This window comes from Cervus elaphus, chromosome 18 (assembly GCF_910594005.1).
Source record: "Cervus elaphus chromosome 18, mCerEla1.1, whole genome shotgun sequence".
Classification (NCBI taxonomy): Eukaryota; Metazoa; Chordata; class Mammalia; order Artiodactyla; family Cervidae; genus Cervus; species Cervus elaphus.
The window spans coordinates 101,117,464-101,141,849 of NC_057832.1; the positions used below are offsets into that span (position 1 = coordinate 101,117,464).

Sequence of the window (24,386 nt, forward strand, 5' to 3'; positions counted from 1 at the left end):
GCCGCAGCCTTCCGTACCCCCACCACCACCCACCGAGAGCCCCTCGCGGCATCCCGGAGGGGCTCCGGGCGCTGCAGAAGCCCAGAGGAGCGAGCCACAGCATCCGGGAGCTGTGGCGTCTGTGCGTGCGTGTAGCCTTTGCTCATTACATAGGAAACCGAACAGAAGGAGCGTCCTTAAATCCTTTCCTACAGTCACAAAACCCACGCTCTGTTAAGATGACATTTCGTGGTTCCTACTTTATTTTCCCCTAGAGCAATGAGTTTTCTATCAGGTCTGATTAAATTTTACCGAGGCAGAAAGAAGAACCAGTCTTGTCCCTCTGCGAGTTCAGCCAGTTCTTGGGTGGCTCAGAAATGACAAAACAATAATAACAGAAATAGAATCAGGCATTTGATACATAATTACCATCGTACCAGCTTTAAAGCTTTTCTGGAATCAACATTCCTCCGGTAACTGTTGATGATGCTTGCAGGAGGCAAATGCAATGCAGTTTTTCTCTTCCGCAGCTATATTAGGACTTTGTTGCTGACAACAGTAAAAACTTGTTTGTGTCAGGAAGTGAGGTACGACGATATGACCTGGAAGGTACAGACAAAACCAAAGTGGCAGCTTTTGCATTACTTCTGACCACATTCTCTCAAATAGAAGCAGCTGATCTGCTGTAAAATGCGTATCGTGTTTGGTGGGAAATCAAATAATCAGAAAAACACATTTTCCCCTTAATCATAGTGGATGTGCTAGATGCTAGAAATTACCTATAGATTTATAGTTTGTATACAGAGAAAAAGTCTGTGCCTTTATATATTTTGAACCAATAACTTTGTCATCATTTCTAGCATTTAACTGAAGCATTTAACAGACACTTTGAATGACTTAAGTCCAGTTATGTGTGAATCCATAACATTAGTTTTTAGAGCCTTCCGTGTTACTGGATCACAACCCCCAATCCTAAACCTCTGCCTTAAAGATTGTGTGGATCATAGGATTTTATCCTGTAAATCCAAGCTAAACGGCTCTTGTGATGTTTTAGTTCATGCTTTTCAATTTATAAGGAAAACTCCCTGTTGGACTGGCAGCATTATGAAAAACTTCATAGGAAACTGAAGAGTGGGGCGGAAGATCATGTTTTCTTTGCCTTGACTGTATCTCTTTCCATCTCATCAGTTTCCCTCTGATTATCAGCCATGATGCATGATCTCCACTACATCCCTTCTGATTCCTTAATATGTCCCTCAATATTTACCTTACTATCTAACGCCTAATTCTTCCATCCCTTTCCCCTTCCCTGCTTTTGCCTCCCAATTCACCCTGTGCCGCCTAGATATTTAGCTCAGGCCCCCCCAAATTCTCCCTCCCAGTCCTCCTTCCAAAGCAGGTCCCCTCCCCTTCCCAGCTCGGTCTCCCTTCTCTGCAACTCTACCTCCTTACCTTTCTTTGACCTCCTTTATTCTCCTTCACAGTCTGGCCCTCGACTTCTCGGCCTCTTCTTCCCCTTCTTCCCCTGCAATGACCTGCCTCAATTGGGATCTCCTTCACACCCTTCTTTTGGTCCCATCCCTTCTGACGCCGAACCCCCAGCTTTCCTCATGGGCTTGGCCTGGTCGGCTTGAGCCTGATTTTGTTCCCATGCCCCTGGGCTGGGACAAGAGTGTGTGGTGCAAAGCGGGGGCAAGCATCCCCCTCGGCGGTGGCCCCTGCCTGGTTCCCCCTCCGCCCCTCCCGAGTCCCGGTTGCGGCGCTTCCTGGGCGGATGGTTGGGACTTGCTGCGGCAGCTGCGGTTCTGCTGTGTCATGCAAGAAGGAGGCGGCGGCGGCGGCCGGAGCTGGAGGGGGAGGAGGGGAGGAACCTGATCTCTCCGGTAGCGAAGGGCTGGAGGCAAACACCGAGTTCCCCCAGAGCCGCCCGGGAGCAGGGAGGGCTCCGCCACCCCGGGGGGCCCTCCCCGCGGGGCAGATGGTAAGTGGGGCGGCGCAGGTGGTCGCCTTGGGAAGGGAGCGCGCAGGGGGTTAGGTGGGGAGGCGGGGAGATCTAGGAATCACCCTGGCCAAACTGAAGGAGCCCAGTGTCCAGCTGAAAGGGACCCAGGCCACAATAAGGATGACCAGTGGCAATAGGTACCGTTCGAATAACGCCCCGCAGGTGACCCAGGCTACACAGAGGAGTAGTGCATCCTGAACCAAGGACCGAGCTAGAGGCAATGATTCAGAGTCAGAAAACCATCATCCCATCAGCCCTGGCGCTTTAGGGTACAGCTGAGTAGCAGAAGTCGACATACACTCTATTCCTATAGCCTGGCTGAGCTTTATGGGTTGTCTTGTTGAAAACTAGGAAAGGGTATGGAAACCTGCCCAACCTCACTTTAGTCACAGACATAATGCTCTTGGCCAGTCGCCTTGGACAAACAGCCTCTGGTGCAATTAAACAATCAATAGGAAAAATAGCTTCTTTCCCTTCACCAGCCTCCTTTCCCAAGCAGCTTCAACCAGAGTAATTTATTCTGTTTAAAGGAGAAAGAAAACTATGCCTTACGGTTTCCCTCCCACCTTACCCTCTGTCAGCCTCAGTCCTACTACACAAACTGCCCACCCCAGTTTCAGACTATGATTTACATTCGATGAGGGGACTGTCTTAAAGTCTGAAGAATTTTCACCTCTGCTGCCCTTTACTGGGAGGGGATTCAGAAATGTAGAACTAAAAGCAGTGAACATGGGGACATGGGGACAGGCTGGGCATGTAGGAAAATTGCTTCTTTTACCTGAGTGCAGTTCTCAGGACAACTTAACATACACACACACATATATATTATATATATGTATGTATATTATTCTTGTGCATTTTGCTCCTGGAAATCAAAGCACTTTCTGCAACATCATTTTTTTTTTAAATGTCAGTCATACATTAGCAGTAAGGGGTTGGCGGGATTAACTGAAAGGCTAATGACTGTCTCAGAAGCACGTGCTGTTGCTAGGGAACTCAAGCTCGTCCTGCTTTCTGATCACTCGTATGTTATGTGGAAATCAAACTTCTCAGGGTGGTATTAAAATGAATGGCATTTGGTTAAAGGAGTTCTCGCTTGTGTTGTAGCATCCTGAATTATTATCGACTCCCTCACACCCACATATCTTGTTTTCCTAATTTGATTTCTGTATGTGCGTCACTACCAGGGACACGCAGACTAGACCAGTCAGGTTCACTTCCTGTTTCTCAGAACTGGTTTATATTTGGTCTCATAGCTTTAGCTGGTAAAATATTATCAAACTGATACTCTTGGAAAGAAATCTGTGCTTGCCGTGAAAACCAATTATCCCAATTAAATTCTAATTCCCAGAGAAAATGTCATAATTTGAGGAATAAGGTATACTGCCAGTTGCCATTTGAGAAAACCATTCTTGAAATGTAAAGCCTAGAAAAACCCATCATCTTTATTTCTTTTACCCAGAATCTTCATTCCTCAGCATTAGAACTAAAACAAACTCAATTTGAGGGGAGGTTTAAGTATGATATTTCTAAAATAAAGCTCAAAAAATACACACTGGTGCTGGAGAAATCATTTAGACTAAATAAGGCATAGAACTGAATAGAATCCAGGCCCCAGAAGTACAAATAAGCTTGGGTTAGCGTTGGGGCACTCAGAGAACAGAGTGTGATTACAAGGCTACAGTACAAATAGAAGCCCATCTCTTTGTGCTAATTGTCTCTTTTACCAATTCTCCTATGTCCCTGGATAAGACAGCCTTGCTTAGTTTTCAGTTCCTTTCTCTTTATAACAAGGATATCAAAAAAGGCAATATCATAAAGATAAGCACTATGTAAATAGTTAGATAGGTTCTGATGTAGATAATTTGTTTGGATGGAAGATAATAGGGTATCTATGTCATTGAGAAGAGACCAGCCAACTGAAAGGTAGGAAATTTTAATAGGCTGGATGACTTTGGGTGAGCTCTACAAGTCTTCTCCTGTCTATTTCCTCATGAAAGCTAAACAGAAGTGCTGGGCTGCAGAATCTTTAAGATTCTTTCTATTTATAGAACTCTGTGTTATACTGAACTCACTACATAAAAATTTCAATTTTAGCTGAATTTTGCAATGTTAAATTTTGGCACTGAAATTTTAATACCTATCCATAGAAACCTTGGAAGAAATCATAATGGGAAAGAGTATGCTGTTGACACATCACTTTATAGTGTCAGTTGCCAGACGGAATAAAATCTACCTGACTCCCAATGTACTTAACTCTGCTTACTTTCAGGTGTCGTAGAAGGAACAGGATGAAAGGTAGAAAGGATGTAAAAGTGTATCAAAAGATCATTCAATTTAGATGTATTTAACCCAAAGTACTTTGATGAGCAGAATGGTGGAATGATGAATAAAGGCTATTAAAGAAATACATGATTAACTGAACTCTCATGGAGTTAGTTATCTACTTGCCTGTATTTTAATTAGTTACAGGCAAAAATATACCTAGATTTTTAAGATTTTCAGGCTCAAGATGTTAAGAAGTAGCATGAAGAAATGTGAGATTTGTGCCAGACAGAGAAGATCTGACTTTGAAACCCAACTCTTCCACTTTCTTTATTCATTATTGAGTGCCTGCTATGTGTCAGGTACCGTGCTAGGCACTGGGAATACAAAGATGAATAACACAGTCTCCTCTGAAGGATCTTGTAGTTTAATGAGGAGACAGATAAGTATAATTGATCACACAATACTAGGATGTTAGCAACATGGGAGCTCATTGGAAAGGTACATACTTAACCTTCACTGGGCATAGTCACAGTCCCTAACCATAGAGAATGAATTTAGAGAGTAGATCTGAAGCATAAGTAGAATAATCCAGACAAGTAGGCAACTCAAAGAGAAATGTAGACCAGGCAAAGAAAGCATTATGTGTAAAGTCCTGAGGGTAAGAAGGTGTGCCCATAGAGTTGAAGGTGAAGGACAGAGCCCAGCAAGTAATAGATTCTGTCTTGTATGAATGCATAGCAGAACCCAGAAAGATCAGCAAGGTCTTGTATTATGAAAAGTCTTGTATATCCTCCTAATAAGTTTCAACTTACCCTAAAGCCAGTGGAGAACTACTGATGAGTTTTAAGGAGCATAGTGAGGTGATCAAATGTCCATTTTATAAAGTTCACTCCAGTTTGGAGAATTTATTAGTGTGAGCAACACAATAAGCAGGGAGACTATCTCGGAGGCTGTTTCAGCATTATGGGGATAGACGTGATGGACATCTAAACTAAGGAACAAGAATAGAAATGGAGAGATGAGAAGGATTCAAGAGAAATTGAGAGTATAGAACAAATTGAACTTTATTATTATGTCTGCAGGATTAAGGAACAGGAGAAGATGTACAGCTCAGATAAATGGAAAGATGGTGGTACCATTCACCAAGATGTAGAGATATAGGTTGAGGAGGGAATTTAGTTTAATTTGAAACATGGTGTTTGAAGTATCCATAGGATATCAAAATGAAGCTTTCTACTACATAAATACACAGGGGAGCCGAGAGCTCAGGAGAGAAAGATGTGCTGGAATCGTCAGAATGAGTGACAGTCCATGGAAGTAGATGACATCCTCAAGATAAAAGGTATAGAGTAAGAAGAGAGAAGGGCCTGTTCTGAAACTTTATGGGAATGCAAACATTGAAGAAATGAGGAAATAAAGACACAAAAAAGAACATCCAGAGAGGCAGAAGGACCAGGAACAAGTAGTTTCGGACAAGTCAAGGAGAAATTGGCAATAGTCTGAAATGCTAGAGAGAGGTCAAGAAAAATAAAAATTCCTTGGTTTTAACAAGGTCAGTGTTATGTCCAGAAAGAAGGAGTTTATTAGGAAAAGGAGATAGTAACCAGACTGCAGTGGACTGAGGAGTGGATATGAGTAGAGGCAGTAGATGGAGGAAGTTCTTTTGGATAAGAAGGACTAAAGACTAGGTAGGGAAGGAAAATGAAAATATTGGGAAGAGAAAATCATGATCTGTGAGGTTAAGGATGCATAGGAAAGCAAGGAAATAATATAGTAATATGAAATTCTGGGTACTTTTGGGCTTCTTCCAATTGAATGACATCACCATCCACCATTTGCTCAAGCCAAAAAGCATGTAGATATTCATAGTTCTCCTTTTCCTCCATTCTAATGTCTCCTCCATAAAGAATTTAGGTCCACTCTAACCCTCAAAAACATTTCCAAAATCTGTCTCTTTCTCTCTCCACTGCCACCACCCTAATACAGACAGCATCTTCTGGGCTCCTGTAATAGCTTCTAATTGGTTTTCCTATTTCCACTTTTGCCTCCTCTCTCCACAACACAGCTAGAGTGACATAAATCATAAAACATAGATCATATCACTTCTCTCTTAGAATCCTTCCTTGTCTTCTGATTGCACTTGAAATAAAGTCCAGACTCTTTTGCGTGGCAGAAAGCCTTCTGTGGCATCCCAGACCACCTCTCTTTGATCTTGTCTCCCACTACTCTCCTCTGACTCCAACTGCAGTGGTCTTTTTTTCTATTCCTTGAATACATTAGATTTGCTCTTGTTTTTAAAGGACTTCACCTAGATATGTCCTTTTCCTGGATTTGATTATTCTAATCTTTGTTTAAATGTCACCTCCTCAAGCAGGTCCACCCTGACCACCTGGCTGAAAGTACCCTTCCTTGTCCCTTCCCACCCATCTTAGTAAAGCTCTATTATTGTGTGTTTTTATTCTTATAAATGAGAACCCTTCTAAAATGTAAACCCCATGAGGATTCCTGGCAGATGGTAGGTACTTAAAAATGTTCACTGCATGTTTATAAAAGACAAAAGAGAAGAGCAATTGATTATCAGAAACTAGAGGCATCAAGGACCAGGGCCTGATGTGGTTCAGGAATGGCCAGTGATGGTGGATTACTAGACTTTTAAGGTTCCAGGTGTGGAAGAGTTCTTAGCTGTGTCACCCAGGATATTCATATTCTCTGAGCTTTATTTTGGAGTTAATAATAATACATGCCTCATAGGGCTGTTAGGAAAATTAAATGACATAGCACAGATATAGGTATAGGCAGTCTTAAGCTATTTTCAGGTAGTCAGGACTTCTGCAAATCAATTCATAATTTCTACATTGAGCTTTTCATATGGGCTCCCCTACAGGAGTTAACATTTGAAGTAGCATTGACGTACATACACTACCACGTGTAAAGGAAAGAGTGGGAAGCTTCTGTGCGGGCAGGGAGCTCAGCTTGGTGCTCTGTGATGACCGAGGGGGGTGTGATGTGGGGGAGGGACGCTCACGAGGGAGAGGATCTATGCATATAGCTGGTTCACACGGTTGGACAGCAGAAACTAACGCAACACGGTAAAGCCATTGTACTCCAATTGAAAAATAAATTTTTAAAAATTGAGGGTTACTTGTTATTGGGGAAAATTTGATTAAATTCTGAGTTTTAAAAATTACTAGGATTCTGAAAGAATATGGAAATTGGATAATTTAAGAAAAAAATCAGAGCACTCCTACAAATCAATAAGAAAAGCATCAAAAACTCCTGCAAGAGTAGGCAAAAGATATGACAGTTAGCAGTTAAGGAAACACAAATAGGTCTTTAAAATATGCAAAAATGCTCAGCCTTTCTCATAACAAGTAATATGCAAATTACAACTGCAATAAGAGAGATTTTTTTACATACTGTTGTTGTTCAGTTGCTAAGTTGTGTCCAACTCTGCAACCCCATGGACTTCAGCATGCCAGGCTTCCCTATCCATCACCATTTCCCGGAGTTTGCTCAGACTCATGTCCATTGAGTTGGTGATGCCGTCTAACCATCTCATCGTCTGCCACCGTATTCTCCTTTATTTTACTTATTGAGTTGACACAAATCAAAAAGTTTAATTAGCATACTTAGTTTGCCAGGCTGGGGAGTGGGTATTACTTTACTTTGTCAATAGTATGAAAATTGACATAACCCCTGTGGAGGGTAACTTGGCAGTATTTATCAAATTTCTAAATGTACAAAGCCTTTGGCCTAGCAGCTCCATTTTTCTATATTTATCCAATAGATCTACTGACAGATATTGAAGAATGACTCTTCTAGTATCTTTACTGAAGCATTATTTATGGTAGATAAAGAATGAAAACAACCTACATGTCCATTGATAGAGAAATGGTTAAATAAATTATGGTACAGTTATGCAAGTGAATGGTGGGCAACTGTTAAAAATTTTGAGGCATGGTTTCCTCATCTACAGTGATAGTGTGCTCAGGAAGAGAAATGATCAGAGTCAAGAGTTATTTTAAAGGACTTGACAATTGGATGGAATTGGTGAGTTATGGAGAGGGAGGTAGTATCACGACTGACTTGAGATTTCTTCAAAGATGGGATGAATGAGCAGAGACGTCAGTGATTGAGATGGAACATCTTGGGACGGTTGCAGAATTGCAGTATGTGTCTAAGTGGAGATGTTTACTGCAGTTTCATTATATGGATTGGAAGTTCAAGAGAGTTGCTAGAACTGGATGTATAAATTTGAGAGAAGATTACCTAGGGAGGGTAGATATAATCAAAAGACAAGCAGGCCCATGATTAAACTCTGATCATTTAGAGATTGAATAGAGAGGGAAAAAAAAAAAAGACCTGATAATGGAGACCAAGAATCAGAAACCAGAGAACTAAAACCAGGAGACGATGGGGCTAAAGCCACCAAGAGAGGAATATATTAAGGAGGATATATTAAGAATATATTAAGCATTTAACATCAACTCATGTTAAATGCTGCCCCAAAGTCCAGGAAGATCGCTATAATTTGTTTTGCTCATAAACCTAAGCTCCTTGAAAGTTGCAATTATCTGATTTATTTTTATATCCTTAGGGCATTCCCTGTACCTCGCAGGTATAATCAATGATCAGTGTATTTTTGTTAAATTGGAAAGACAAAGATACAGAAAGATAAAGAGAAATAGAGATACAAAAAACAGCAACAATAGTTATGTGTCTTTGTGTCTCAATAAATAAATAAAGCACATTCTCTTGAACTGTACTGTAAACCAAACTTGATCTTAGAAAGATCCCTTGGTTTTACTCCCGAGCTACATGTTAATTGAGCTCTCACAATGCCACGTTGTTGGGATGTTAAATGCCTCCTGAAAATATTTTGATAAATAATGTTCACCTGTGTCTCGTCATTCTGAGTCATTTTTGTCTTTATTTAGGTCCTGGGTGATGACAAAAAGAGCAATTTGCTTTTCCTCACCAGTGTGACTCCATCATACCACCTTGAATCGGTTGATGGAGTCTGGAGAATCCATTTCTGTGCCACTACGTTTCTGTAATACACTGTAACCACTCATAAGGATGCCCAGCCCCAGTTTCCCATCAGAGAGAAAAATGGCTTTGGGTAGGAAGAAACATACTACCTCTCAGAGAAACCACCAGCTTCTCAGTTTGTTATCGTTTCTGCCAAAAGCTGCTACTGCTGTCAGGAGAGAATGGAGAGGATGCCAAAGGAGGAAAGAGTTTGACTTTGTCCAGAGAATGTGGAAACCTTCTACACCGCAGAAGAGATGTCATGACTTTTGGGTCCAGGGTCCTCTAGTTAGATACCAAAGTAATAGATGTCACTTAAACAATATTTAAAATGTTATAACATTCTGTATTACTTGGTGAGACCAGAGACTAGTAAATTTTTCTGTAAAGGGTAATAGTTTAGGCTTTGTGGGCCACACAGTCTCTGCCCCACCTACGCAGCTCTGCCTTTGCAGTGCTAAAGCAGCCATAGACAATAAGGAAATGAATGACCTTGGCTGTGTTTCCAATTAAGCCTTATTTATGGAAAATGAGATTTGAATTTCATATAATTTTTGCTTGTCATGAAGTATCATTCTTCTTTTGATCTTTTTCAGCTGCTTAACAATGTGAAAACCATTTTTAGCCCACAGGCCATGCGAAAACAGGGGTGGGCTGGATTTGGCCCATGGATGTTAGTTTGGCAAGCTCTGATTTCAGACAAACAAGAAGACCATGTCTTGAGAAAGATTTTCAGATTCAGAGCTCTGAAGAAAATAATCTGTTTCATATATACCCTTTATTTTAACTTCTCAAATTTATTTGAACATGTAGACACATTTGCCTACATCTGACTTAGTATGTCTCCTCAGTTCAGTGTTGGCCCCTTCTCAGCCATGTAATGAATGAATGCATGTCAATGTAGTGTTTCTATAGAGCAAACTGAAGAATTCTTATCACTTGTCTATATCAACACCCAAACCAAGAGAGGACATAGTAATTCTAATCACATTTTTAAGCTACATTAATTCATTCAGTAAATACTTATTAATGATCACTTTTATATACTGCAGTACTGTTAGGGAGTTAGAGATAAAGGAGGATAGAAGATAGATTAAAAAGTCTAGTGGCTGACAGGTGTCAGTGAGAATTGTTTGAATGTATTACAGTATAAATATAGTCATTTAAGCCTCAGATAGGCAGGCAAAAACTAAGTTTAAACCTGAGCACTTTTGTGTCCCAGATGTGTGACCTCAGGCTGATTACATAAACCATATAAGCTTCATTTTCCTCTTTTTAAAATGGGCATCATAATACCCACCTCCCAAGGAGGTGCTGTGGGAATTAAATAAGACATAGTGTATGTAAATCAGCTAGCATGGTACCTGTACACGGTAAGTAATAAGTAAGTGAAAGTTGCTCAGTCGTGTCCGACTTTTTGTGACCCCATGGACTATATAGTCCATGGAATTCTCCAAGCCAGAATACTGGAGTGGGTAGCTGTTCCTTTCTCCAGGGGATCTTCCCAATCCAGGGATCGAACCCAGGTCTCCCTCATTGCAGGTGGATTCTTTACCAGCTGAGCCACCAGGGCATTAGTTGTTGTATTGCACCAATATGAAGGTACATAATTTGTTCAAAAGAAACACACAATTAAAGGCAAAATAGAATACCGGTGTGAGTTAAGAACTTAGGAATACAAATGAAAACTCACAAACCTGAACATGGATGGCTGGCAGAGCCATCAAAATAAAAGCAGAAGTGACGTTGTCATAGGAGCTTACAATAAGGCAGCTGGCTAGTTGTCTTGCCTTTGCCTTCCAGATGGAACATGATGCTGGATTATCTAAGGGGCTCTGCCTATAGTTCTAGCTCTCCAAGCTCCCCAAGATTAGTTCTGATTAGAGAGAAAGTATGTCATCAGTATCAGCCCCAGCATCTTGCTTCCTTCTAGTCGGGTCAGCTGTGAGCCTTTGACATCTGCAGGTCCCTCCTATTACACCTCCCACTCCATGTTTATTCAATTCTGTGCCTCCACCTTGACCTCCACACCTTCCATCTCTGGTCATTTTGCCTCGCATCCAGATTCGCTTTAGATTTGGGACATTCTCCTAAACCCTGGTCTTCTTGACCTTGATTCTGATGTCTTGTTTAGCTTATCACTGACCAGTCCGAATCCAGAGGGTTGTATTCTGCTGTCCACACTCCTGCCATGGTTTCCTTTAACTGTGGTACACATGTGCCTTCATGCTGGACTTCTTAGTATTAGTAGCTTCTTGAACTTCACCTTGGTGAGAGACATCAGGTCTTGCATAGCTCAGCTGCCCTAATCCAAACCAGCTTCTGTATTCACAGCCCATACCCTAGAAAGAGCTCTTCACTCCCTACTGGGCTCACACTCTCTCCACTGGCCATGTTTTGTCAGCTAGTTCTAACATGCCTTGTGATCCTGTTATGGCAACATCAATAATGCTTTCCCAATACAAATGACAGAATTAATAGCACAGGGCCACAATATAGGGGTAATGGAGAACTTCAACATCTACTGACAAGCTCATTCTGCTGAAAAGTGGGCATCAAATAAAGTTGGCATGACTTAAATTTAAACTAATCGCTTATTGAAGAGGTACTATTCTATGCTTAATTCTAACCAGCTAAGAAGAATGTGTTGGTGAAGTGGAAGTGACAGACAGCTTAAAGTAAGTGACCACGGTATCCTTGAATATGTAGTAGCCAGAGAAGGCAATCCTTTGCTTGCTAACCGGATATAAAGAAGACTTGAGCAGGTTAAGAGAAAATATGGACATAAGGCTCTATCTGGCCAGGAACTAGGAAAGAAAGCTCAAGAGTAGTAAAATGACTTGAAATTTGAACTCTTATGAAGCCAGTGATTTCAATACAGAAAAGAGAGCACCTAAATAAAAAAGATCAATGTTGCTGCTCAAGAAGCGTGTGATTAGCTCTTATTTTTAAAGGACACTCACAGAAAATAGATAGGAGTAAGGGGAAACCTCACTCTAAAGAAGGACTCAGACCTGTGAAAATAACGCTAGAGGGCTTAACATCCAGAGACAAGTAGGCTCTGGGAAAAGTACTGGAGACAATGGTTTTCTGTTTGTTTTTTGTTTATAGATATAGTAAGATAATGGCAACCCACTCCAGTATTCTTGCCTGGAAAATCCCATCGACGGAGGAGCCTGATAGGCTACAGTCCATGGGGTCACAAAGAGTCGGACACGACTGAGTGACTTCACTTTCTTTCTTTGCTATAGTAAGATAATAAGGAGTAGTGCTACTGAATGAAGCAGACTGATGTTAATAGGTGGCTTAAAGCCAGAATCATCCAGCTATAGTCTAGTTCACTAGACGCTAATATATAAGGCTTTCCCTACACATTTTTAATACCTCTAAAATTAGAAAATGTCTTCAATAGATGTATTTATTGTGGTTGACTTTGGGCGGAAAGAAGTGAAAGTGAAAGTCTCTCAGTCATTTAAAACCCATGGACTGTAATCCTGCCAGCCTCCTCTGTCCATGGAATTTTCCAGGCCAGAATACTGGAGAGGGTAGCTGTTGCCTTCTCCAGGGGATCTTCCCAGCCCAGGGATTGAACCCAGGTCTCCCGCATTGCAATGTTTGGGGGAGGGCTGTAAAAACAGTAATTAAGTGATGGTATATCATACAATAAATTGAAGAACAGAGGAACAGCAAGCACTAGAGAAAGGACTAAGACAAGAAGAAAAACTGTGATCAAAACCTCTACAAAGGGGTAGAGAGAGACTGTTGTTGGCCCATAGAAGCCAAGTCACTGTACAGTCGCTGTCCAGGCTCACAGAGGCAGGGAGGATGATGTCTTTGTCAGTTGGAGCTGCTATAACCAGTACCATTGACTGGATGATTTATCCAAAAAAACATGTTTATTTCTCTGTTCTAAAGGCTAGTAAGTCCAAGACCAGGCTCTGAGCAGATTTGGTATCTGACGCAGATGAACACCTTCTTGCTGTATCCACAGGTAGAGAGAGATCACCTCTTCTTATAAGGGCACTAATCCATTCGTGGGGTCAGATAATGGCTTGCCCTGGGCAGGACATTTTGAGCTGTGCCTGGCTCACAGCACGTGGCTTCTATTGTGTCCTGCCTTTTCTGAACCACTATGTGGTCGACTTAAAGCCCCAGCACTCCAAAGGCCAACTTAGTTAGCTCTAGCTGACTCCTTGGAGGCCTCCTCTAAGAAGATATTTAGGTCAAGGTATATAGGTCTCAGGTCACAAGCCAGGAGAAGACATTGCAAAGTGTATAGGTAAGACTTATGGTTTAAAAAAAAAAAAAGACAAGGGATCGCCAAAATAACTAACCAGAAAACCAAGCAGCCAGGAGACAGAGACTTTACCAGAATGGATTCAGGGGCGAATTAGAGCTATGGTCTTATTTCTACTGGGTCTATGGAGCCTGTCTTAAAGAAGGAATTCAGAGAACCTATAGATTAGTTGGCCATGGAGGAAACTTCCAACCGCATATGATTAGACTTTTTGAAACTGCTATATGCCCAGGTGATCCCTATACAACTTGAATGTAAAAGGTTTCTTACCTAAGGAAGGGATCATGTTTTTTCATGATCTTAACTCTAATTTCTACTGCATTAATAGCGGTAGAACAAATGTTTTCAAATGGCAGAGGATTTGCCATTTTTCATCAAAAGAAATGATCTTGATATTTAAAGATACAGTCCCTTACCTTAGTTGCCTTCTTGAATGCATCCCTCTTTCTCAGTCACTCTTTTCTGTAGGACATCCATGTAGTTTTAAGAAAACTAACTCCACCTTTATTTCCAGGGTGAGGGGCATGTGGTCCAGACTTAAGTCTATCAGTGAGTTTTATCCCCTTGGCTCCAGCAACTGTGTCATGTATGAGCATGTGACCTAAATCAGTCCAATCAAGGAAAGAAAATATCAGGGTTTTTGTGGTAATGCTAAGACAAAGACACATTCCTCTGGAAGTGAATGCAGTAGCATGTAACCTGGGAGTTCTTGGCCACCATCTAGGGACCAGGAGGGGAGAGTCTGTTGAGAATGGAGCTCTCACCAGGAACTAAAGCGAAGAGGTAATGAAGGAAACATCAAATCCTCTCCACATTGTGTGAGCCATCTAGGTAAACATGCCCCTGAAGTCTTTGAACTTTTCTACTTATGGGAGCCAATAGATTCAATGTTTTGTTTAAGACTGTTTGAGTTAGATTTCTCTTTCCTGAAACCAAACCATCCTCAAAGGATAGAACAAACATGATTAATAAGGAATGAAATAAATTTTCAATAAATAGAGAGTTAAATATTAAAAATGACCCATACAAGAGAAATGATATGTGTTGAAAAATGAAAGTGGTGTAAGCATTTCTTGACCTTAGGGTGGTAAAAACCTGAGTGAAAGAATAAACGTTTATGATTTGTAAAAGAAAAACATTTATAGATTTGACTACTTGAAACTTTTCAGTTTATGTAGATGAAACAGTACCACAAACAAAATTAAAAGATAAATGAGAGATTCTAGAATTTTTGCAACCAAATATATATATGACAAAGGGTAGTGTCCTTTATATATAAAGTACTCTTACAAATTTATGAGAAAAATACATTTAAAAAGAAGTGTAAAGAACATGAGAAAGGTAAAAAACATGAACAAGCCATGTGGGTAAAGAATATGAAAAAGCAAAAGAGAAGAAAGGGAATTCAACTGGTCAATTAAAATGAAAAAGATCCAGAGTTAATAGTAAAGGAAAAGTGAAAGAAAAATGAAAGTGTTAGTCACTTAATCATGTCCAACTCTTTGTGACCCCGTGGACTGTAACCTACCAGGCTACTCTGTTCATGGGTTTCTCCAGGCAAGAATGCTGGAGTGGGTAGCCATTCCCTTCTCCAGGGGATCTTCCTGACCCAGGAATCAAACCCAGGTCTCCTGCATTGCAGGCAGGTTCTTTTTACTGTCTGAGCCACCAAATAAAACCAGATATCTTTGTACCTAAGAAATTGTCAAGAACTTTAAAATAATAACTTCCATGGATAAAACTTCAGGGAAATAAACACCCTCATACAATAAGGGGCGTGTAAATTGGTTCATCAGCTTCCCTGGTGGCTCAGACAGTAAAGAATCTGCCTGAAATGCAGAGACCTGGGTTTGATCTCTGGGTCGGGAAGATCCCCCAGAGCAGGGAGCGGCTACCCACTTCAGTATTCTGACCTGGAAAATTCCATGGACAGAGTAGCCTGCAGGCTACAGTCCATGGGATTGCAAAGAGTTGGACATGACTGAGCCACTTTCACTTTCAAATTGATTCAAGCATTCTAGAGGGCAATTTGGCATTATGTACTTAAAATCTTAATATGTGCAAACCATTTAAAAGAGTAATTTCATTTTTAAGACTTTATCCTAAGAAAATAACCAGAAACACTCACAACATTTAATATAAGAGTACTTAGTAAAGCATACCTTCTTTATAATATTGAACACTTAGAGATAACCTAAAAGTTCGAAAAGACATATTCTATAAATCATAGTATGTTCCTTTGATGAAAACTGTGCATCCAGTAGGAAGCAGATTGTGGAAGATGCCATGATATCAGACAATGTAGGTAATTTATTTTTCAATATATATGCTCAAAAAAAATATGACTGGACGGACACAGGAAAATGTTGATGGTGATAATATCTCAATAGTGGACTTACAATGGATTTTCTTCTTTGTGAGTTTTGAATATCCTAAATCCACCTCGTGTTTTGCATATATTTTTAGGCACTGGAATGCCAAGCCCAATGCTTTGGACATAGCAGGTACTTAACGAATACATGCTGAACTGAACTGAGTGATCAATTGCTGGTTAAAAAAATGCAACGAGGTTGTCTTGTGGGGTAGTGCACTCACAAGAGTTGTTTAAGCAGAATCTAGCTAGCCATCTGTTGTACCAAAGACTTCATCTCATTAAAATAAAAAAATGTCTACACCTTGCCCAACTCCACTTTCTTCCCAGCCATTTCCTGCTTCCCTCACAGTCAAACTTCCAAGAAGAGTCTTCACTTGATCCATTCCAGGTTGACGTCCAAAGCTCTAGGAACTGTGCTCATCAGATCTGATCCCCAGACTTTAGCATTCATCCTACCTCAGAGAGAATTGTTTATCCTTTCTTCTTTGAAGGTCTCTTCTCCCTTTACTCGCAGACTTCACTCTGTCCCATTCTCATGCTATCTTTCTGGACCTTTCCAGTCTCCTCTTCCTCTGACTGCTGCCTGCATGCTTTTTTCCCCTCAGGGTCTTGGCACTCTTCTCACTCTATGGCCTCCTCAGGATATCCCATCCATTCTGAGAATTTAGCTACCCGTGGGCCCTGACTTCTGAACCTATATAGTCAGTCCAAACTTTGCTCCTGATCCGCACACATGTCTTTCATTTGCCATTGGATATCCTATAGTCACTGCAAACTTAATATCATCCTCCCTTCCCCCCGACTTTTGCTCTCCTCGTATTTAGCTTAGTTAATGTCATTACACTTCAACTTTGGCCTCTCTCCCCTACTCCCAAGTGGCTATCTAATCAATAACTATGTCCTCAATGCTACTTCTAAATCTCCCTTGGATTTGTCACTACTCTTCATCCCCCTGCTGCTATGGTGACTCAGACCGTAATCCCTTCCTTAGACTATTACGGTGACCTTCTAATTGGCTTTCCTGGCTCCAGCCTCCCTTTACTCTAGTTCAGCCATCATCCTGCTACTACAGTTTTCTTTATTTATTTTTTTAATATGAATGACCACATCTCTTCCCTATTTAGGAACCTCTCATACCTTTCATGCTTATTGTCTTCAGTGTGAAGTCCAGCATAAAGTCCCTTAACTGTAAATCAAGGTTCTTCTCGATATTACTACAACCTCCCTAACCAGTTATTTTCAACCCACATCAGACTTCCCTCTCTTCTGTGAATGCAGTTTGCCTTTCCACACTTTTGTGCTTTTCCCCCCTCTTTTCCCTTAGAATCTACTCTCAGCCAACTTATTGCCTCCTTCAGTGCCCAACCCAAACTTAAGTGTCTCTAGGGGGAAAAAACCCTCTGCAGCTTCCAAGACAGACATTAGGACAAGAGATATGGTATTTAAAGCAATGATCTAGATGGGCAATCGTAGAGGACCAAGCCCAGTGGAGCTCCCAGCATTCATAAATCAGGAAGGACCCAGCAAAAAAGACTGAAAAGGAAAAGACAATGAGATAGAAGGAAAGCTCATGTGGTGTGATGGAAGCAAAGCAAAGAAAATGTTGCAGTGAAAAGAGATGGATCACTAGGGCCAAGTATTATGGCTGCTGAGAGGGCAGTAAGGTTAGAATGGAAAACTGACCAGTGGATTTGACAACCAGAGGTCATTGCAACCTTCACAGGTATGTTTGTAGTAGAAGTTCAGTTCAGTTCAGTCTCTCAGTCGTGTCCGACTCTTTACGACCCCATGAACCACAGCACACCAGGCCTCCCTATCCATCACCAACTGCCAGAGTCTACCCAAACCCATGTCCATTGAGCCAGTGATTCCATCCAACCATCTCATCCTTTGTCGTCCCCTTCTCCTCCTGCCCTCAATCTTTCCCAGCATCAGGGTCTTTTCAAACGAGTCATCTCTTCGCATCAGGTGGCCAAAGTATTGGAGTTCCAGCTTCAACATCAGTCATTCCAATGAACACCCAGGACTGATCTCCTTTAGGACGGACTGGTTGGATCTCCTAGCTGTCCAAGGGACTCTCAAGAGTCTTCTCCAACACCACAGTTCAAAAGCATTAATTCTTCGGTGCTCAGCTTTCTTATAGTTCAACTCTCACATCCATACACGACTACTGGAAAAACCATAGCCTTGACTAGATGGACCTTTGTTGATAAAGTAATGTTTCTGCTTTTTAATATGCTGTCTAGGTTGGTCATAACTTTCCTTCCAAGGAGTAAGCGTCTTTTAATTTCATGGCTGCAATCACCATCTGCAGTGATTTTGGAGCCCCCAAAAATAAAATCAGCCACTGTTTCCACTGTTTCCCCATTATTTGCTATGAAGTGATGGGAGTGTGGGGGACAAATACTGACTGGATTTGTCAGTATTAAACAGGATTGGCTTGAAGAGAATGAGAAATGAGGAAGTTGATGCTCTTTGAGTGGGTCAAGGAGTAGATGAATGAAGAAGTGATGTCTTAGAGGGACTTTGCTGGTGATCCAGTGGTTAAGACTCAGTTGCAAAAAAAATAAAAAAAAAAAAAAAAAAAAAAAAAAAAGACTCAGTTGCTTTCCATGCAGGGGGTGGGAGTTCAATCCCTGGTCAGGAAACTATTATAAGATCCCAGATGCTGCAGGGTGTAGCCAAATTGAAAATGTTGTCTTAAAGAGGATTCTATAATTGGTCAGGAACCAACATAGATTAGTTATTTTGAACTTTTAGAGTCTCTGAAAAGTTTCCAAATAGAAACAAGGATGCAGTTTGGTGGTGCAAAGCTTTTAGTAATTAACAGGGAATTTAGAGTAGGACTACCCAGGCAGTAGATTAGTCTATGGAAGTTTCAGTGTGAGTTCTCTGTAGTGGTTGCATTTTATCGATTACTGACCTGGTTCATAAAGGTGCATAAAGACCTTCATGCAGTACTTCTCAGAAGCTTCAGGAAAGAGCTGTCCCTGCAGGGACTTGGGTGCAAAATTTTCAGACTGTTTCCAAACCCCTCTTGCTAGTGTGTAGGGGTATTGATGAGAACCTATAAGGCTGGTTTTTGATGGCTGGGCAGTACCAAGGCTGAATGATTGAGAAGAGGTAAACAGGAAAAATCTGACCCACCCAATGTTGTGCATTTGAAAATGCTGTATTTGGAAGTATTTCTATATAAATTTTTTATACTGACATCATAATGGAGGTGGACTAAGTATTCACCTACCTATATTTGATGAATAGGTAGGCCGTTCTTACCTGCCTCCCCCTGGAGATGAAATATGGAGAATACAAACTTTGGGTAGACCAGACCCAAGCTTTGATTTTGACCTGATACCTGTGTGACATTTTTCAAATAGTATTTCCAAAAGTACCTTGGTACAGATCCCATGTAAAATATATTTTTACTTACATGACTAAAGACAACCCAGGGACCATATATTTCCCTTCATAAAATTATTTATGTTGACATCCTGGGGCTTCCCTGGTGGCTCAGATAGTAAAGAATCCACCTGCAATTCAGGAGACCTGGGTTCGATCCCTGGATCAGGAAGATCCCTGGAGAAGGGAAGGCTACCCACTCCGGTATTCTTGCCTGGAGAATTCCACAGAGAGAGGAGTCTGGCAGGCTACAGTCCATGTGGTCACAAAATGTAGGACACGACTGAGTGACTAAGAGTTTCACTTTTCTCTTCACACATGTTAATGTCCAGGGCCTGGATAATGAAACAGAACCAGTCATAGAATATTGAAGAACCTGGTGTTATACCATGCTTCCTGTGATTCCCCAAATGCACAAGATGCTCTTATATATGCCTTTACTCATGCTATATCCTCTACCCGGAATACCCAAATCTCCTTCTTCCTGGCATACACAGACCTAAGAGGCCTTCCTCGCTAGAGATCAATCCCCTCTCTATGGTCCCCTGACTATTTTTATGTGTCACTCCATCTCCACACCTACCACACTGAACTACAGTTGTTTGGTCTTCTGACTCCCTCACTGGGCTCTGAGTTTCCTGAAGTAAATGATTTTTGTCTTCTTCCTCTTTCTTTTACATCTAGGGTAATGTTTTTACATTTGGGGCACACAATCAATGCTTGTTGAATGGATGTGTGAGTGTTTGAGAGTATGAATAAATGAGTGAATGAGTGAATGAATACCTGAAAAGATCAGAAAAATGTTACCCCACCCAAAGGGAAGCTCATACAAACATGAACGTGTCAATGACTTTACATACATGCATAATTAGTACATAGAATGGCAGTTTCCAAGTCCAACTGAGACGATAAGATTACTGCAGCCTAATGTATGTAAAGAGGAGAGTAATACTCACAAACGACTCATAATATGTGTGGCACAAGATGGTGAGAACTGTGCTGATTAAAATCAGAGTTGGGTGATAGGAATTGATTGGTTTTCATCTACATTTGGAAGAGAGTTTTGATCTGTGGAACAAAATGAACATTTTGGCCCTGTGATTTCTTTTAAGCAAGGTATTTTTCATCTTAAAATTTAAGGGCAAGGTAACAGCTTAATAAGCATGTTTTTCTAAAGCATGGCTTCCTTGTAAAACCAAAAAGAAGAACAAGCTCGCTATTACATCTCTAAAATGGAAGTTGCATTGTTGAACTCCTCATTTCATTCCTGCATGCCTTGGTTTCTTCCATGCATCCTTTGTAAAATGATAATAGCCCTTACTAGTATTTACATTATAAAAGGGTTGTTAATGTAAATTAGATCGTATAAAATGGGTTATGATGTCTTCTTTGAAAGACAAGCACGATACACAAATGAGGTATTATTATTTATTTTTTCCTTTTCAGTCTCCTTAAATGAGAATTAGATGAAGACTCTGCCCCTTAAGCAGTATCCAGTGGGTAAATGATTATTGAGTTGAGTAAAATGAAAAAAAAAAAATCTTCAGCCAGAAACTCGGTTTGTGCAGCTTAGCTAGTCTCCACACAGGACAAAAGTACCGTCTTTATTTGTGATGTTTACCACGATACTTCATCTCCTGTCTGTGCTGTAATCACAATCTGAAGACAGTTAAGCCTTCCAGTTCAGTCACAGTGTGCATTTTAGAGAACCTAGATATCCTGGAATGATTGCAATTGAGAATGTTTCATTTAATCAAGCCATGCAGCCAGTTTTGCTACTGATTTAGGGCCTAATTCAGCTCCTGGTTTTTAGGCTCAGGTCACTATCACTGCAACCTTTTCAGGTTGGTTACTGCCATTGCCTCTGCGCTCCCTGTTAGCACCACCCAGGCCAGAACTTTCCTATCTTCTCTTTGGAGTACAAGTAACTAAGAGGGGTTGAGATTAGATCTGAGGAGTTGTTGTGAATGTCAGAAACTTTACTTCATGTCATGAAAGGGTGAGAATGGAAACACCAGCTGTGAAGGATTGAGGATAACAGAGCTGGTGGTGGTAGGCTGCCTGTCCAGCATGACTATTCCTGGCCTCTGTGTGCGTAGTAACTCCAGCTGACTTCTAGCTCCTGGTGCCTGTTCTCTGACTGCGCCCTGCTCCTCCTCTCTCATCCAGACCCCTTACAGTGTTCATCCATTGTGTCTTGGTTCACCTTCAACACACAGGCCATCCCTACCAAGAGCATGGCAATGAGGTAATTAAGCTAATGCAAAGGTGGTAGGTGAGTCTTCATGGTGGCCTCATGTCCCTACTTTTGCAAAAAAAATCTAGGGATTATATCTTCTACTTTGAAGGCAAATTTTTTGAAACAGTTGTCTACATTCACTGGTTCCACCGATTCCTCAATTCACTGTGAGCTGCCTTCTGCCTCCACTGACCTGGCTCTCACCCAACTGGACAGATACCTTCTTGGAAATCCCTCCATAGATGCTTATCAAGCTTTTCTCACTTGATCTCTTGACAGCATTTACTGTTGTTGACCACAACCTGCTTGTTGAAATCTGCTTTTCCTTTGTCCTCTGTGATATCTCACTCCACTAGTTTCCCTCCTGAAATCTCTCTCTAGTTGCCCTCTCTCTGGCTTTATCTTCTCTTGCTCTCCTTTTTGGGGGGGGGGGGTGAGGGGGTGGAGGAAATCCTTTCTCTGCCCACGTTTTAAGTTTTGATATTACTCTGGTTCCTCTCCTGGGCCCTTTTCTCTTCCATGACACTCTCCCCACAAAGCTCTTTCATCCCCTTGGATTCTATTGTTGCCTATCGTGTACTGATGCTTCCTAAACCTGTACTCTCAGATTTCCAGATCAAACTGCCTCCTCATAACCTGTGAGTGTTCCCCAGGCATCCCAAACCAAACATGACCACAACTGGACTCATCTCTTAAGAAAATGTCTTAGTGAGTGATATCACTGTCCACCCAATGCGCTCAGTCGCTGAGTTGTGTCCAACTCTTTGTGACCCCCCTGAATTATAGCCTGCCAGACTCCTCTGTCCATGGGATTATCCAGGGAAGAATACTGGAGTCGGGGCTGCCATTTCCTTCTCCAGGGACTCAGCTGTCCAAGTCAAAAAACTGAACACCAGTTTAAACTTCTCCCCTTCAAAACGCCAGCATTCAAGCCATCACAAACTTCAGTAGATTATACTTCCTATATGACATGGCTTGTAAGGCTCTGTATAAATTGTTTCTGTTAACCTCTCCAGTTTCATTTCTGACCACTGTGTCTCAGCTATCCTGAACTATTTTCAGTATTCAGATTCTTGGTCATTTCTGTCACCTTCAAAATATGCATCCGTGTGCCCTCCATTGGAACAGATCTGCCTCACCTCTTTATTGGACTAACTTCTTCATACCTTGTAAGTCTCCATGTGGAAGCACTAACTTCCAATTCTCCCAAAGTCTGGGTTAGGTGTCCCTCCTAGAGTTCTTGATAGTCTTCTCTTTATAACACACTGTTTTGTGGGAACTGCCTTTCCTGCTTCTGTCTTGCCCTCTACTGGAAGCTCTACTGAAAGGTTTCTATAAGCAGGAAGCATATTTACTTCATTTACCTTTGGACTCATAGAACCAACAAAGTACTTGGTACAAAGTAGATGCTCAATGAATGAAAACAGAGTTTAAAATGTCGCTGTGAGAATAGACAATAAATTTCCAATCAGAGGATACAATTAGGATTTTACAAAACAAAGATTTATCAAGTCTCTTTGACATCAAAGAGATTTGAAGATTATCTAAAACTATTAAGAAGAATTTATCAACAATAGAATCATGAGCAGAGAGTAATTAATAGATTTAGATTTCAAATCTGTCCCTTATGGGCTTCTCTTCCAGAGTTCAGAATGCAGACTCTCTGAGCTGTATTTTGGGGTCCCCCAAGCATTCCATCCTCTCGACTCTCCATAAACTTTTGGATTCATAACCCACTCCATACTTGAGAAAAGGGATTGGAATAAGGTAAGTGCTAGCTTTTCTATTTTTTCCTCCATTACTTCATTTTCAACCTTATACTATATTTGTAGAGCAATAATTTTTAAACTCTGTTGCAGTAATTTTTAAACTGTCTCTCTGGAGTCTTGATCAGGAGTTATGACTGGCTTCCCTGCTTGTCTAGCTGGTCTCATAGTGTTTGAATGTCCTATGCATATGATGAAATGTTGCAAAGTGCCTTGAAATATTATATCCTTTCAGATTTTCTTATTTCATGACTATTTAAATTCTTTATCATTATTCTATTGAGTTTTTCCTAATATGACTCCATGTAGAAAAAAAAGTGAATTTTGAGAAACCAGAAAGACTTTCTGTCCACTTTTGGACAACATTTGGATCAGATGCACACTCAGAATGCAGGGCATGAGCAGTGTAAGCAAACTTCAGAAGCAACTCTGGTTCAGCCACACTGCATGTGGACAACTCTTCACTGCACACCCTCTGTAAACCTTCTCGAGCCCCTTGGTAATGTTCAGTCTCTAAGTCATATCTGACTTTTTGCAACCCCATGGACTGCAGCATGCCAGGCTTCCCTGTCCTTCACTGTCTCCCAGAGTTTGCTCAAACTCATGTTCATTGAGTTGGTGATGCCATCAACCCACCTCATCCTCTGTTTTCCCCTTCTCCTCCTACCCTCAATCTTTTCCAGCATCAGGGTCTTTTCCAGCGAGTCAGCTCTTCCCTTCAGGTGGCCAAAGTGTTGGAACTTCAGCATCAGTCAGTCAGTCAGTCAATTCAGTCGCTCAGTCGTGTCCAACTCTTTGCAACCCCATGGACTGCAGCACGCCAGGCTTCCCTGTCTATCACCAACTCCTGGAGCTTAGTCAAACTCATGTCCATTGAATCAGTGATGCCAGCCAGTCTTTTCATTGTCTGTCATCCCCTTCTCCTGCCTTCAATCTTTCCCAGGATTAGGGTCTTCTCCAATGAATCAGTTCTTTGCATCAGGTGGTCAAAGTATTGGAGTTTCAGCTTCAGCATCAGTCCTTCCAAAGAA

General features: G+C 41.3%; 1 protein-coding gene across 2 annotated transcripts in view; it reads left to right on the plus strand.

The window, feature by feature from the left end:
* The first annotated feature begins 1,815 nt into the window (after positions 1-1,815).
* MKLN1 (muskelin 1) overlaps positions 1,816-24,386 on the plus strand; it is a 383,297-nt gene continuing 360,726 nt past the window's right edge. For both annotated transcript variants that reach the window (XM_043872031.1, XM_043872033.1), the window contains exons 1-2: positions 1,816-1,960; positions 23,234-23,356. The gene's annotated coding sequence lies outside the window, so the exon portion shown is untranslated. The remainder of the gene's footprint in view (positions 1,961-23,233; positions 23,357-24,386) is intronic.